The following is a 12,244-nucleotide window of genomic DNA, read 5'->3' on the forward strand; positions in this document are numbered from 1 at the left end:
AAGAAGTTAAGTGCTCTCCTGCCTCAGCCTTTGCAGGTGCTATTTCTTGGCTGGGAATGATATGCCCCTGCTCTAACCCTGGCTCCCTCCTGAACTCAAAACACAGCTCAAAACTGACTAGGTTAAGTCTTCCCAATACACCCTCCTGGCATCCTAGACTGGTCCTGCATGGTCCTCATCACAGTTGAAATTAAACACTTAGTCACTTAATGTTTTTCTCTCCAAAGAGACTGTAATAATCAAAATAATAAATAACATGTAGCACACTGTTTTCAAACCCCAGGAAGACTTCTAAGCACTTTACATGGCTCACCTCATTCCATCTTCGCTAAAACCTGAGGAAAGTATTATCATAAAACCCATTTTACACGTGGAGAAACTTAGACTCTGAGAACTTAAGAAACAAATCCTAGGTCACACAAAAAGTATGGGCTGGAACCAACATCGGAACCCAGAAAATCTCACACTAGATCACACTCTTAATCCCATCTGTCATCTCTACAGTGGGTGCCTGCATCCCAGAACTTATGCAAAATAAGCCATTGGAGGGTGAGAAGAAAATATTAGAAATTCAGCCAGGTGCTGTGGCTCATGCCTGTAATCCCAGCACTTTGGGAGGCTGAGGCAGGCTGATCATCTGAGGTCAGGAGTTCAAGAGCAGCCTGACCAACATGGAGAAACCCTGTCTCTACTAAAAATACAAAATTAGTCGGGCATGGTGGTACATGCCTATCATTCCAGCTGCTCAGGAGGCTGAGGCAGGAGAATCGCTAGAACCCAGGAATCAGAGGTTTCAGCAGGCCGAGTGGCACCATTGCACTCCAGCCTGGGCAACAAGAGTGAAACTCTGTCTCAAAAAAAGAAAAAGAAAATATTGGAAATCCTACGTAGGTATATACATTTGTATGTCATCTGGATTAATTTATTTTGTATGTCCATTTTGTAATGTACACAAATCATTTAACTTGATGTGCATACTATACCAATATATTACATAACTTACATACATAGAAAACAGTAGTTCAGCTCAAGGTTTTCCCATAGAGATATAAAATGACTCATGTTTGGAGACTACTGCTCTCAACTATGAACTCTGTGAAAGCAGGACTGTCACAGCACCTCAGCAGCAAGCACAGAAGCCTGACACACAGCTAGTACCTGATAAATGCATGCTGACTGAATAGGGTCTCTTCTAACACTGGGAATGCCAGCACCAAGAGAAGAATACTCCAACATCCGCTACGTAAGTTCATTCAGGTTCTCAGTATTCCTGTGTCTGTGATGACTTCCTTTCTTGCTCCTTCTCAAATTCTGAATTTGAGACACGATGTTTTCATCCATGTTTGCAGACCCTCCCCTCCCAGCAGAGAATAATGTTCAGTTGAGTAGAGGCAGCAGCAGCCCCCGGGGCAGCCTGTGGTTCCTGGATTATTTTGTGCTGACCCGCTGTCATTGGCAGTGAGGCATGGGTCGGCAATTGCTGGTGCAAGGTGCAGCTCAGGCACGTGCAAAGCCAGTTGTGGAAACCCTGCCCACCCTGTTTCTCTTTCTGCCTCTGCTGGCCTGTCAAACTAATTTGAACTCCTCCTTTCTCTGCAGATAACAAAGACTCCCGAAGGCTTGGGAGGGAGAGAGGACATGACTGATCAGGGGAGAAAGGGAAGGGGACAACGGGACTTTTATGAAAGAGGGAAAGGGAAGGACAATTTGAGTATGTGACCCATCTTCCTTCTCTGACATGGTGAAAGTGAAACATCACTGAACAAATTCTTGCTAAGTTAAAAACAAATTAAAATTACCATCTAATGTGGGTAAAGAGACACAACTAGCTTAACCATGTGGGTGTGGATTTCCCATGAGGCCCTTGAAAGCACTGCTTTGGACAAGGGCTCCTACCTGATAAAGGTTATTTTTCAGTCATTTTAAGAATTCACATCAGTTCAACTGTTTTTAAATAGGTTTGTGGGCTGTTTCTTCTTTATAAGTCTACACAAAGCAGTCTGTGGAAATGTCAGAGGCATGTGAACCAGAACAACATTATCTTAAATAGGAGCTGGGTAAAACGAGGCTGAAACCTACTGGGCTGCATTGCCAGACGGTTAAGGCGTTCTAAGTCACAGGATGAGACAGGAGGTCAGCACAAAATGCAGGTCATAAAGACCTTGCTGATAAAACAGGCTGCAGTAAAGGAGCTGGCCAAAAGCCACCAAAACCAAAATGGCGATGAGAGGGACCTCTGGTCGTCCTCACTACTAAACTCCCACCAGCACCCTGACAGTTTGCAAATGCCATGGCAACGTCAGGAAGTTACCCTATGTGGTCTAAATGGGGGAGGCATGAATAATCCACCCCTTGTTTAGCATATCATCAAGAAATAACCATAAAAATGGACAAACAGCAGCCCTCAGAGCTGCTCTGTCTATAGACTAGCCATTCTTTTATTCCTTTACTTTCTTAATAAATTTGCTTTCACTTTGCACTGCTAACTTGCCCTGAATTCTTTTTCGCATGAAATTCAAGAATGCTCTATTGGGGTCTGGATCGGGAACCCTTTCCCATAACAGAAACATCAGACTTAACCACCAAAGAATATTGTGGTTAGAGGTCTCCAGGTCAGGGAGCTGAGCCGTGTAAAGATGCCAGCAGCTGTATTTGCAGGCCCAGGTGTGGTCCTTTGTAGAGCAGCCACACAGGGTCAGCCTGACCTGTGGAAACCATTCCTGGAGCTAACAGAGACCCATGGGCCAGTCTCCCACTGGCAGACTCGCTGTCAGTCTTGCTTGTTAGACCTCCACCACCTTAAACCATCCATGGGGGTGGCGTGGGGGATGCAAACAGCAGGTGGGCTCAGTCTATTGTGCTGCATTCTCTAGACAGGAAGTGGCAATTAACTGCTGCAGAGTGGGACTGGGTGTTGATAAAGGCCCCTCCTACAGCTGCATCCTTTCTGTGTTCAAAAACAAATGAACTACCCCTTCCAAGTCTTCTTTGAGGAGACAACTCTGAAGCCGGCCTCCTCCAAGGGCCCACCTGCCAGACTCTTCAGAGGCATAGTTCCATTTATTTAAGACATATGAAATTTGATGGAAACATTCAATACATATTTAAATTTTTATTTTTAATTGACAAATAATACACATATTCATGGAGTACAATGCAATGTTTTGATATATGCATACATTATGAAATGAGTAAATCAAACTAATTAGCATATCCATCACCTCATCTGCTTAGCATTTTTCTAAGGTGGGAACATTTAAAATTGCCTCTCTTATCAATTTTGAAAAAATACAATACATTATTATTAACTATAGTTACCATGCTTAATACATTTTTAAAGCTAAAGATATCTTGAAATCATTGTTAAAGTGACCATACTGCCCAAAGCAATCTACAGAGTCAATGCAACCCTATTGAATTACTAACATCATTTTTCACAGAATTAGAAAAAAGAATCCTCAAATTCATATGGAACCAAAAAAGAACTCAAATAGCTCCTAAGCAATCCTAAGAAAAAAGAATAAAGCTAGAGGCATCAAATTACCTGATTTTAAATTATACTACAAGGCTATGGTAACCAAAACAGCATGGTACTAGTATAAAAATAGACACGTCTATTGACGGAACAGAATAGAGAGCTCAGAAATAAAGCCACATACCTATAACTAACTGATCTCCGACACAGTCAACAAAAACATACACTGGTAAAAGAACACTATCCAATAAATGGTGCTGGGAAAATTGGATTGCCATATACAGAATAATGAAACTGGACCCATACCTCTCACCATAGAAAAAAATTAACTCAAGAAGAATTTAAGACCCAAAACTAAAATTCCTAGACAAAACCTTAGGAAAAACTCTTCTGGACATTGGCTCTAAGCAAAGAATTTATGACTAAGTCCTCAAAAACAAACATGACAAAAACAAAAATAGACAAATGAGACTTAAACTAAAAAGCTTCTGCACAGCAAAAGAAGCTATCAACAGAATAAACAGACGATCTACAAAATGGGAAAAGATATTTGCAAACTATGCATACAACAAAGGGCTAACATCCAGAATCTATAAGGAACTCAAACAACTCAACAAGATAAAACAAATCGCACCATTAAAAAGTGGGCAGAAGACATGAACAGTTTTCAAAAGAAGGCATATAAGCAGCCGACAAACATGCAATAATGTTCAACTCACTAATCATCAGAAAACACAAATTACAACCACAAGGAGATATTGTATTATGCCAGTCAGAATGACTATCATTAAAAAGTTGAAAAAACAACAGATGTCGGTAAAGATGCAGAGAAAAAAGAACTTTTACTCTCTTTGTGGGAATGTAAATTAGTACCACCTTTATGAAAAACAGTATGGTGCCCACTTCGGCAGCACATATACTAAAACTGGAACGATACAGAGAAGAGTCACATGGCCCCTGAAAAAGGATGACATGCAAATTCGTGGAGCGCTTCATAGAAAAAAATAATAATTTTAAAAAGTTAAAAAAAAATTAAAAAAGAAAAACAGTATGGAGACTTCTCAAAGAACGAAAATAGAACCACTATTCTACCCAGCAATCCCAATCCTGGGTATATACCCAAAGAGGGAAAAATCATTATATCAAAAAGATTCTGCACTTGTATGTTTATCACAGCACTATTCATAATAGTAAAGATATGGAATAATCTAAGTATCCATCAATGGAGGACTGAATCTTTAAAATATGATATATAAACATGTTCTGACTTATAAATGAAAGCTGAACAATGAGAACACATGGACACAGGGAGGGGAAAAACATACACTGGGGCCTATCAGGGGTTGGGGGAGAGAGAGCATCAGGATAGACAGCTAACGTGTGTGGGGCTTAATACCTAGGTGATGGGTTAACAGATGTAGCGAACCACCATGGCACACATTTGCCTGTGTAACAAACCTGCACATCCTGCACATGTATCCTGGAACTTTAAAATAATTTTGTAATGTGGTATATATATATATATACTATGGAATACTATTCAGCCATAAAAAAGAAAGAAACCATGTACTTTGCAGCAACATAGATGGGATTGGAGGTCACTGTCCTAAGTGAAATAACTGAGAAATGGAAGGAAAATACTGCATGTTTTCACTGGTAAGTGGCAGTTACACGATGGGTACGCATGGACATGCAGAGTGGAATAATAGACACTGGAGACTCCAAAAGGCAGGAGGGCAGGAGAAATGTAAGAAATCTGCCATTATACCCACTAAATCTATAAAAATTAAAAATAAATTTTAAAAAGGTATGAAAAAACTTTATAAAATACATTTCAAAGATATTTTCTCTACAGATATGCACTCAATATTCACAATTATTGCTATAGTCTGAATGTGCCTCAAAATTCCTGCATGGAAATGTAATCCCCATGTGGTGTTGTTAAGAGATGGGACCTCCTTGGAAAGTGATTAAGTCATGATGATACAGGAGTTAAAAAGAAATTATTTAGGCAGATAGTGAGGGTAAGGAAGTCTTCAGTAAGGTTTTCATTTTAATGGAAAGCAGCCCCAAAATCATTTTCTTTTCTGACAAAGAGCAGCCTGTAAAATTGAGCTGCAGACATAAACAAGCAAGCTGGAAGCTTGCACAGGCAAATGTCAGCAGTTGTGCCCATAGGAAAAAAATGCTACCTGGGACTAGGCATGATCAAAATGGTGTATGGTAAGGAGCAGAGAAGATGGCACTGGCCAAGTGGAAAATCCATTTGCATAATAATAAGATTAGGGTAGGGATGACCAGCCTTCCCTGCTCGATATATAAACATCACATCTGGTTGAAGCAATCTGTGGGCCCTACGTAAATCAGACACTACCTCCTCAAGCCTGCCTATAAAATCTGCTGTTGTTTGCCGCTTTTCCCTTTCGATCATCTCTCTCCTGCAAGAGAGAAAGAGAACTGCTCTCCTCTCTCCTTCCTTCTGCCTATTAAATTTTCCACTCTTTAACCCACTCCATGTGTGTGTGTGTGTGTCCCCATGTCGTTAATCTTGGGGGAGAGACAATGAACCCCGGGTATTTACCCCAGACAATGATGTCACTTCAATGAGGGCTCATGAATGCTTAGTGCCTTATAAAGGGCTGAAGGGAACAAGCTTAGGCCACCTTTTGCTCTTCAGCTCTTCTACCACAGGAGGACTCAGCAAGAAGGCCCTCACCAGAAACCGAATCCACCTCCGTTCTGACCTTGGACTTCTCAGTCTCCAGAACTGTGAGAAATCAATTTCTGTTCTTTACAAATTGCCCAGTCTCAGACATTTTGTTAGAGCAGTGCAAATGGACTAAGACAGTCATCAATTCAGCAATCTTTTAGGTATACTTGCCATGTGCCAGGGACTATGCTAATTGATAAAATCTACAAATGGGTATGCTATGAAGCTTGAACTAAAATATTAGCCATCTAATCTTCACATCAAAAATTACTTAACACCCAAAATGATAGAAAATATGTATTCCCATTGTTGTCACACTTGTAATTCTTAATCAAGTGCATTCACCTGGGTCATATTGGGAGATTTTTGTTGTTGTTGTTGAGACATGGTCTCATCCATCACAGAGGCTGGAATGCAGGGATGCTATCTCAGCTCACTGCAACCTTTGCCTCCCAGGCTCAAGTGATCCTCCTGCCTCAGCCTCCTGGATAGCTGGGACTAGAGAGATGCACTATCACACCCAGCTAATTTTTTGTATTTTCAGCAGAGACAGGGTTTCATCATGTTGCTCAGGCTAATCTTGAACTCCTGGGCTCAAGTGATTCTCCCACCTTGACCTCCCAAAGTGCTGAAATTACACATATGAGGCACCACAGCCAGCCTTTGGGATCGTTTTAAAAGTACAGATGCCAAGGCAGCACCCCAGACCCATGACATCAGGATTTCTAAGAATGGGTCCCAGGAATGTGTCCTTTGAAGATGCACCCAGGTCATTACAAAGTTTCTCTCTCATTCAGAGCCACTGATCTGATCTTAATAGTAGCGGAACGGTTGAGATCCACAGTACCTAGTTGCTAGCAGCTAGCTAAAAACCAAATTTCTGTATCATTTTTAAATAATTGCCATTGGATATGGCCACATTTATTGAGCAGGGGCCACGTGGTTGTGGGGGTGCATTTCAGCTAAAGGGGGACCCCAAGCATGACAAACACCATGACCTGAGATGTCCAGAACAAAAAAGGACAAGGATCCCAGACAGGACACGAGGGAAGTCAGACAAGGAGACTACATCAAATGCTTCAGTAGGTGCTCCAGAGATAAGATCCATCCCAGGACCCAGTGAGTGGCATGGGGAACCACAGACTGTGTCCAAACCTTACTCCCTAGAAAAAGCATCTACACTCCAGCATTGGTTCAAGTACCAGATCCAACCAATTGCAGGCCCTGACAGCTTATAGACAGGCAAAGCAGGGACCAGCATTCCCTACATTTAAAAACTGGGGCAAAAACACTCATGGGGGATTCTATTAGTGTCAGGGAAACCCATACATAGAGTTTCATTTTTGCTGAGAAAAGTATAATAGTGAATGCTTATAAAATGTCTACTATGGACATTGTTCTAGGTGTTGTAAATGATTGAACCCAATGCTACCATTAGATACGGTATCTACTATTACTGTAACCCTGCAGGCGAGGGGAACTGGGTCATAATTAAAGCAGCTCCAGAAAGGCTAAAATCCATTGCTTTCATCAACAAGATCCTCTGTGCTTCTGCTCTAGTGGCATAACCCTGACCTTCGGTAAATAGACTTTCAGGCATTCTAGCCATGCTGTAGACCCATACTACACATGCTTGTGTAGATGTTCACAAATGAGAAGCATTCCTCTTGAGAAGGACTATGGTAGTGAGTGATTATTAGCAAAGAACTCTAAAGCAATGCTGTTCCATAAGAATATAAGGTAAGCCACATAAGTTATTTTTACATTATCTGGTAGCCATGCTAAAATAAGTTAAGGGGTGAAATTAATCTTAGCATCCTTTTAGCCCAATATTTCTAAAATATTATTACTTTAATAAATCCACTTGAAAAAATTATTGATGAGACAGTTTACGTTCTTTTTTACATGGTAAGTCTTTGAAATCCAGTGTGTATATTATGTGTGTTACACCAGTTTGGAATGCTCAGTAGCTATGTGTGGCTAATGGCTTCCAAAAAGGATGGTACAACTCCAGAGGAAGGGGAGCATTAGCTGCCGGAATCACCTCTCAATGCTGACTTGGGAGAAGATAAGCTTTTTTCTCTTTTTTAAATAAAAGCCCCTTTTTGTTATAGAATGTCTTCTTGTCCAATCTGCACAATTATTTGGGATCTTTTCTTTTACATTTCTTCAGTCTCTATACACAGAACTTTTTTTTAATTGGCTGAATCTAGTCCCATCAGGACTCAAGGACTTTCTTGCTTGAGTCTTCTGGCATTTGGTGACTAAGAGCCTGTCAACTTTTCCAGGGCCTTTGGGGTAAGCGATTTGCTTCATAGCCTCTAATAAGTCCAGTAATTTACTCTGTGAAGAAGCCCAACTTTTCAGAACTTAAGATTATACTAATGCAACTCCTTTTGTAGATACCAAAGCCCCAAGGCCCCTTTGGTTCCAGGCTCGTCTTTCTCTAGAATTCTTCTTGTCTCTCCTGATAAAGACCAGAGGCCAAACCAGCTGCAGATGGTGCACAAGTTAATACAGAGATGATGTCTGTGGTCTATACCTATATTTGTCATGCCTACCTTTTTCTTGCACTCCCCTTGCTCTTTTCTCAATTGTTATTACACCTTAATAAAGAAATTACATTCAAAACGTTCCCAGAATCCTTCTCCAATGGCCTTTTTAGTCTTAGAACAAGCAAGCAAAAAAACTCTTGAGAAGGTAGATGAGAATTTTTCAAAACCTCAAGCTTCAACAAGGAGTGGCCAGTCTGACAGTTACTCCCATGTATGAACTTGTCTAATATGTTTTTATATCCTGAAACATCATGTGGGTGACTAATATCCCCTGGGATAGGCCAGACATTTGGTTTCTTTGAACCCCACCCAAATTCCCAAGTGGGTCCAAAAACAGGCTGTAGAAAAAGCCTGTGCTGATTATTTTTAATATTCCAGAACTTAAAGCTGAAGACAGGTGACCAGAAAGTATTTTCCTCCCTTTGCACTAGCCAACCTTGACCTAGAGGCCTTGGAAAGACAACAGATATGGGACTTGATGTTATTGGTCATGGGCAGCTGTGGTCCATGGAGGAAGAAGAAAGCCCCACCTGCTAGCGAATGTCTTAGCCAAGGAGGGATGTAACTGTCAGGATTCTGAGAAGGACTTGAAAAGAAAAGAAGGGGTGGATAAATGACAAGAAGGAGAAATGGACGTGGGTGAGGAGGGCGCAGCTGGCTGGGGAAACAAAAAACAGTTTCTTAGGAGAGTCAGATTTACATCATCCAAAGTACAGAAAGCAAACCCTAGGCCCCTTTCAGGATGCCCTTCGTCTTGTTTCCTAGGCATCATCCCTCAGTATCTAACTGTTTCCTGGACCCCTGATCTCAGATATCAAAATTCAAGGATGCTCAAATCCTCTCTATAAAGTGGTGGAGTATTTGCATATAACCTACATACATCCTCTCATATACTTGAAATCATCTCTAGATTACTTATAACACCTATTACAATGTCAACGCCCTGTAAATAGTTGTAGTATATTGTTCGGGAAATAACGTCAAGGAAAAGTCTGTACGTGTTCAGCATAGACACTCTTTTCCAAACATGTTCAATCCTTGGTTGGTTGACCCCAGGGATGCAGAACTCGAGGATACGAAAGGCCAGCTGCACCGATTTCAGCTCCCTGCGGGCTGCCCTTTCTTGTTCAAGTTTTTAAAATGATAAGTATGGAAAAGCTGAGACAAGCTAGAGAGGAAGAGGGGCAATCGGCTATTCTCTGTCAGATTTCTTCTCTTAAACAACACTCAGGGCCACCGAGGTCTCAGCGATTTGACATATCTTTCTGCCCCCAGGGCTTGGACTTCCTTCACTCCCTGCCCCACATGGGGCTCACAACTTTAATTTTGGAAGGTGAAGATTTTGCATCTGTCTGCAAAGCAAGTCAGGTGGTTTTTTCCCTGCTCCTTTTAAATCCTGGGATTTTCCATCATTAGCCAGCAAATGAATTCTCAAAGAGTTTCTTGCTAATCCCTGTCTAGATGGTTCTAGACACACACACACAACCGAAGTAAAAATCTAGGCTGAAGTCAGCAGCCAGCAATTTCTCATTCATAGGAGAACTTCTTAAATCTTTTCTTCAAAAAGGAGAATATTTTCTGCAGTTTTTCTAATGATACACAGAAAAGAGAAGCACTTCTCTGCAGTAACGAGGGAGCCCGCATCACCTGTGCTGCCTGTGGCTGCCCTTTTGCTAAGCTGCCCTGTAAGGAGTGACCATTCTGCTCCACCTGACTCAAGACTCGGGGGATTATTTCAGTAGCTTGGATGTCTCAGGGCCTATTACAAGGGGCACCAGAGGGGCTGCAGAGGCGGTTAGTGGCAGAAGAAAACAGATCAATATTGTCACAAATCCTAAGATCTCTACATTCTTGTCAAGTCCTTCTGCCTTTTACCTTTCAGAGCATTATCAGCTGTTAGTACCAGGGACCTGTTGATTTTTAAACAATTTATTTGACATACTTAATTGCTGACCTAAGGAGACTATTGACAGTTTATTATTTTGTGGTTTTTAAAGTTGAATGCAGGAGACTCCCTTCAAGCCAAGGTTTACGAAATGGGCCATTGACTGATGAATGCGTTTTACAAGGTGGTTATCCATGCCACATTTCTCATCGCTATTCAGCCAGAGAAAGTAACGGGGTGCTGATACATGCAACAACACAGATGAAGCTTGAAAACATTATGTGTAAGAAGCCACAGAAGGCCACATATTGTGTGATTCCGTGAAATGTCCAAATCAGTAGACCCAAAGAGATAGAAGCAGATTCCTGGTTAACAAGGACTGAGGGCTGAGAGGAATCTGAGTGAATGCTAATGGATACAGAGCTTCCTTCTGGGGCGATGAAAATATTTTGGAACTAGATTGCAGTGATGGGCGTACAACATTGAGAATGTACTGAAACGTCTCTGATGGTAAATTTTATGTCATATGAATTGTATCTTTTTTTTTTTTTTTTTTTTGAGACAGAGTCTCACTCTTTCTCCCAGGCTGGAGCAGTGGCCCAATCTCAGCTCACTGCAACCTCTGTCTCCCAGGTTCAAGCGACTCTCCTACCTCAGTCTCCCAAGTAGCTGGGACTACAGGTGCGTGCCACCATGCCTGGCTAATTTTTGTATTTTTAGTAAAGAAGCGGTTTCACCATGTTAGCCAGGATGGTCTTGATCTTTTGACCTCGTGATCCACCCACCTCAGCCTCCCAAAGTGCTGGGATTACAGGTGTGAGTTACCACACCTGGCCCAAATTTTACTATATTTTTAAAGAGAGCCTGAGGGTTTTTTTGGTTAAAAAAAAAAAAAAACAACTCAAAAAAAAAAAAAAGGGATTGAGGGGGGCGGGGAACCATCCTAATCTTCACTTTTAGCAAAGGCTGTCATGCCTGAGTTCAGCTTATAATCACAGTACTTTGTTAAAAGCTTCCCAGAGTTAACTGACCATCGGTTTTCCCCAGTCAACCCTGTAAAGGTTATATTTGATAGGGTATCATGTACATTGCCCTTGGTTGATATTAGTCAGCAACAGGCTGCTGTCCTGCCCATGAAGGCTTCTCACAAAGGGGATAGAAGGCAGTCACACACGATGTTCTTCAAGCCAGGGACAATTGCAAGGTTCATTCCACCCTGGGAATCGCCCTTCACTGGACACGGTGTCTGTGCCTGTCATTGCAGGGCTCCTTTTGTTAAATATGGGGGTGGATACAGCTGGAATATACATAAATGAGTTTCAGGATAGAAAACAAAAGCCTGTCAATGCTGTCACCATTGACAAAGGAACTCCACTTGTTACTTCGTACTTTTTAAAACCATTTAAAAGTTCTTATCATGTGCCTTACGTGAATTTTATAGTGTATCATTCTGCATTTATATTTGCATGTAAATAATACATATATAAGAAATGCCAGCTAGGTCAATTGACTGTCTAAACTGAGTCTCATGAATCTAACATTAGAAAACAGCCTGTTGAATCCAAATTGAGAGACATGCCGTAAAGCAACTCACTTGGACACTTCAGAAACGTCACTGA

General features: G+C 41.4%; 1 non-coding gene across 1 annotated transcript; it reads left to right on the top strand.

The window, feature by feature from the left end:
* Positions 1 to 4,370: 4,370 nt before the first annotated feature.
* Positions 4,371 to 4,477, top strand: LOC120364425 (U6 spliceosomal RNA). The gene has a single exon (XR_005579686.1). It is a non-coding gene; the product is annotated as a U6 spliceosomal RNA (small nuclear RNA).
* Positions 4,478 to 12,244: the final 7,767 nt, after the last annotated feature.

This window comes from Saimiri boliviensis, chromosome 5, assembly GCF_048565385.1.
Source record: "Saimiri boliviensis isolate mSaiBol1 chromosome 5, mSaiBol1.pri, whole genome shotgun sequence".
NCBI lineage: Eukaryota > Metazoa > Chordata > Mammalia > Primates > Cebidae > Saimiri > Saimiri boliviensis.